The sequence below is a fragment of the Parambassis ranga genome, unplaced genomic scaffold, assembly GCF_900634625.1.
Source record: "Parambassis ranga unplaced genomic scaffold, fParRan2.1 scaffold_24_arrow_ctg1, whole genome shotgun sequence".
In the NCBI taxonomy this organism is placed as follows: domain Eukaryota; kingdom Metazoa; phylum Chordata; class Actinopteri; family Ambassidae; genus Parambassis; species Parambassis ranga.
The window spans coordinates 2,275,476-2,279,573 of record NW_021144797.1 but is presented as its reverse complement, the minus strand read 5'-3'; the positions used below and the strand labels follow the sequence as shown (position 1 = coordinate 2,279,573).

Sequence of the window (4,098 nt, the reverse complement as noted above, 5' to 3'; positions counted from 1 at the left end):
AGTATGTTAGTGAGAATATCTCTCATATGCGCGCTGACTACTGCACCAACAAAAATTCTTAATTTAACCTTTAGGAGTATGTACACACCTTAAAACTGCTGTGAAAATATGATATGTTAATACGTAGAGAAGATTGAAGCAAGGCATCTGGACTTGTAGAGTTTTCTTGAAGACGTTTCGCTGCTCATCCAAGCAGCTTCATCAGTTCTGTTTGGTGGGAAACATGGTTTATATGTGGTTGCAGACCTCAGTGGGTGGGTCTGGGTAAAACTCACAAACAATAGCACTAAATGTTTCCATGGCTGCCTGGGCCAGGTGTGTCTAACGACTGGCTAACGACTATGAAACTGCCAGAGGTGGACTGGTTGACAGCCCTTTGTTCTTGCTGTGAGTATGTGCAAACTTCCTGGGAATGGATGGCATCCCTGCATTGTATGTGGTAGAAAGATGATGTCTGAGGCCACCACCTCTGTTAAGGGAAGGTTTTTCCAGCTTAACATAGATGCTTCCTTGACTCCTCTTTCAAACCACCTTTCCTCTCTGTCTAAAATGTGAACATTGTTGTCCTCAAAGGAGTGTCCTTTCTCTTTGAGGTGGAGGTGAACAGCTGAGTCTTGTCCTGAGGAGGTGGCTCTCCTGTGCTGAGCCATTCTTCTGTGGAGTGGTTGTTTAGTTTCTCCAATGTACAGATCAGAGCATTCCTCACTGCACTGGACTGCATATATCACATTTCTGTGTTTCTCCCTGGGAATCTTATCCTTCGGGTGAACCAGTTTCTGTCTCAGTATTGTCATCGGTTTGAAGTGGACCGGGATGTCATGGTTGTTGAAGATCCTGCAGAGTTTCTCTGATACTCCTGACACATATGGAATGGAGATGTTCTTTCTCCGCCGGTTGTTGTCCTTCTTCTTGTTGTTGGGGGGTCTTGTTTTAGTGGCTTTGATGAGTGCCCACTTGGGGTAGCCACAGGTTTGCAGGGCCTTCCTGATTGGTGTTGCTCCTTCTTCTTCCCCTCTGAGCTGGTTAGTACAGTTTGTGCTCTGTGCTGCAGGGTCCTGATGACTCCCAGTTTGTGTTCCAGTGGGTGGTGTGAATCAAACAACAGGTACTGGTCCGTGTGTGTGGGTTTCCTGTACACTTCCATGTTGAGGCTCCTGTCCTCCTCGATATGTACTGTGCAGTCCAAGAAGGCCAGATTGTTCTCCCTGATGTCCTCCCGAGTGAACTTGATGTTGTTGTCCACTGCGTTGATGTGTTCTGTGAACCGTTGCACTTCATTGGTCACCCAGGTGTCATCCACATATCTAAACCAGTGGGTGGGGGTGGTTCCAGAAAAGGAACTCAAGGCTCTTCTCTCCACTTCTTCCATGTAGAGGTTGGCCACAGTAGGAGACACAGATGATCCCATCGCACAGCCGTGCTTCTGTCTGTAAAAGTTCCCATTGTACTGGAAATAAGTGGTGGTCAGGCAGAGGTCCAGCAGGTCACAGATGTGGTCTGGCGTGAGGTTGGTTCTTTCCTTGAGTGTGCTGTCCTGTGTGAGGCACGTCCTTACCGTCTCTGTGGCTTCTGATGTAGGGATGCAGGTGAACAGGGAGGTGACATCAAATGAGGCCATAGTGTCGTCTGGGTCCATTCGGATCTTCTCCACCTTGTTCACAAAGTCCTACCAGTGGTGTCAGGAGTTCAGCCAAGTGCTTAGCCATGTTGTATGTGACTGAGTTTGTGCTGCTGACGATGGGTCTGAGGGGGACTCCTTCCTTGTGAATCTTGGGGAGTCCATACAGGCATGGAGTGGCTTCCCCAGGAAGCATACAATGCAGTGATTCCATCCATTCCCAGGAAGTTTGCACATACTCACAGCAAGAACAAAGGGCTATCAACCAGTCCCCCTCCGGCAGTTTCATAGTCGTTAGCCAGTCGTTAGACACACCTGCCAGATCATCACAGGTAGTTATGGAAACATTTAGTGCTATTGTTTCTAAGTTTGACCCAGACCCACCCACTGAGGTCTGCAACCACATATAAACCATGTTTCCCACCAAACAGTTAGAACTGATGAAGCTGCTTGGATGAGCAGCGAAACATCTTCAAGAAAACTCTACAAGTCCAGACGCCTTGCCTCAAAGTATATATTCTATTCTATTCTATTCTATTCTATTCTATTCTATTCTATTCTAGTATGGTCAAGATGTAAAGTGGTCATACTGCTTAAGTCTTAAGCTGCATTCCAGGATGATGAAAATCTGGTCTGATTTTTTTCACGTCTTTATGAACACACAAATCCAATCCCCAATCCTGACTTTCAAATCAAGCACAGATGACCCATGTTTGAGTCAACTATGAACGCTCGGCTGTGCTCGGGCATTTCTTTCTCAGCCCACCCTTTGATAGCTCAGTTGGTAGAGCGGAGGACTGTAGTGAGACAATAAAACTGAAATCCTTAGGTCGCTGGTTCAAATCCGGCTCAAAGGAGAGACTTTTAACCCTCGAGAGTTTCATCATAATGTCACATCATTTTTTCACCGATTTTTTGGCTAAAGGGCCGATGTGACATATATGTCACAATGATTTTTATCTGATTTGAGTTTTTATCTGAAGTGCATTTGTTCAATACATGTGTTTACAACACGTTTATGTAATGAAGGATGTGTTATGTAGTCATTAGAATCCTTGACTGGTCAAATCTTACCTTTAGCAAGTAGATAGAGCCTTTTTAAAATTTGCTAGCTCTGCGTCTGTAAACACAAAATCACCTACAAACAAACCAGCCTGTTTGACCCCAATGGTACAGCAAATCACTCATTAAGGAATATGACATGCAGTTTTTATTTAGTAAACAATGTTTAGCTTTTAATCTTAGTGAAACAGGGGAAATTGCTGCATATCAATTTACGATTAATGAATTCCTCGATAATTTGCATCCCTATTCTGACCTGGAAGATTGAGAAGATCGGACCAGTTGTATTTTGGAATATTTGAATGCTTTTTTGTGGAATACTTGATGCGGCCCAGCCTTACCCAGCCTCGACCCCCATCGCCCCCCCGGGTAAGTTGAGTTTGAGACCCCTGCTGTAGATCTTTGTTTAAAAAAAAAAAAAAAAGAAGACCATATATCCCACTTTTTGGGCCTCGTTGGCGCAGTAGGCAGCGCGTCAGTCTCATAATCTGAAGGTCGTGAGTTCAATCCTCACATGGGGCACAACTTTTAGAGACAGCATTGAATAAAGAGTACACACACTCACCATTTACAGGTACATAATATTACATAGTAGCATCGACAAGCTAATTTACAGAGGAAATGACCATAAAAGCAGGTGTCTGTCAGTGCTTACTATACAATCCGGTGGTTGCCTACCCATTGTGCATGTGTAGAACACAGACCTTAAGGGGCCCCACACTGAACAGACTGTGTGACAGAGGCTGGGGATCAATGCCACCATTGTGAACACAATACCAGGAAGTTTAAGGCCTTTTTTTCATATACAGTGCCCATGTTAGTGCCAATATGTCTCATATACGTGCTGGCTACTACTCTTTTTAACCTATGAGACTGACGCGCTGCCTACTGCGGCTGTGGTTGCTCACAAACAAGTGAAATATGGTCCTTTTTTAACAAAGACATCTACATTGCAGTATGTTAGTGAGAATATCTCTCATATGCGCGCTGACTACTGCACCAACAAAAATTCTTAATTTAACCTTTAGGAGTATGTACACACCTTAAAACTGCTGTGAAAATATGATATGTTAATACGTAGAGAAGATTGAAGCAAGGCATCTGGACTTGTAGAGTTTTCTTGAAGACGTTTCTCTGCTCATCCAAGCAGCTTCATCAGTTCTGTTTGGTGGGAAACATGGTTTATATGTGGTTGCAGACCTCAGTGGGTGGGTCTGGGTAAAACTCACAAACAATAGCACTAAATGTTTCCATGGCTGCCTGGGCCAGGTGTGTCTAACGACTGGCTAACGACTATGAAACTGCCAGAGGTGGACTGGTTGACAGCCCTTTGTTCTTGCTGTGAGTATGTGCAAACTTCCTGGGAATGGATGGCATCCCTGCATTGTATGTGGTAGAAAGATGATGTCTGAGGCCAC

General features: G+C 44.6%; 2 non-coding genes across 2 annotated transcripts; both read left to right on the top strand.

The window, feature by feature from the left end:
• Positions 1–2,384: 2,384 nt before the first annotated feature.
• On the top strand, positions 2,385–2,475 carry trnay-gua (transfer RNA tyrosine (anticodon GUA)). Its single transcript is given in 2 exon segments — positions 2,385–2,421; positions 2,440–2,475. It is a non-coding gene; the product is annotated as a tRNA-Tyr (tRNA).
• Positions 2,476–3,129: 654 nt separating this feature from the next.
• On the top strand, positions 3,130–3,202 carry trnam-cau (transfer RNA methionine (anticodon CAU)). The gene has a single exon. It is a non-coding gene; the product is annotated as a tRNA-Met (tRNA).
• The last annotated feature ends 896 nt before the right edge of the window (positions 3,203–4,098 follow it).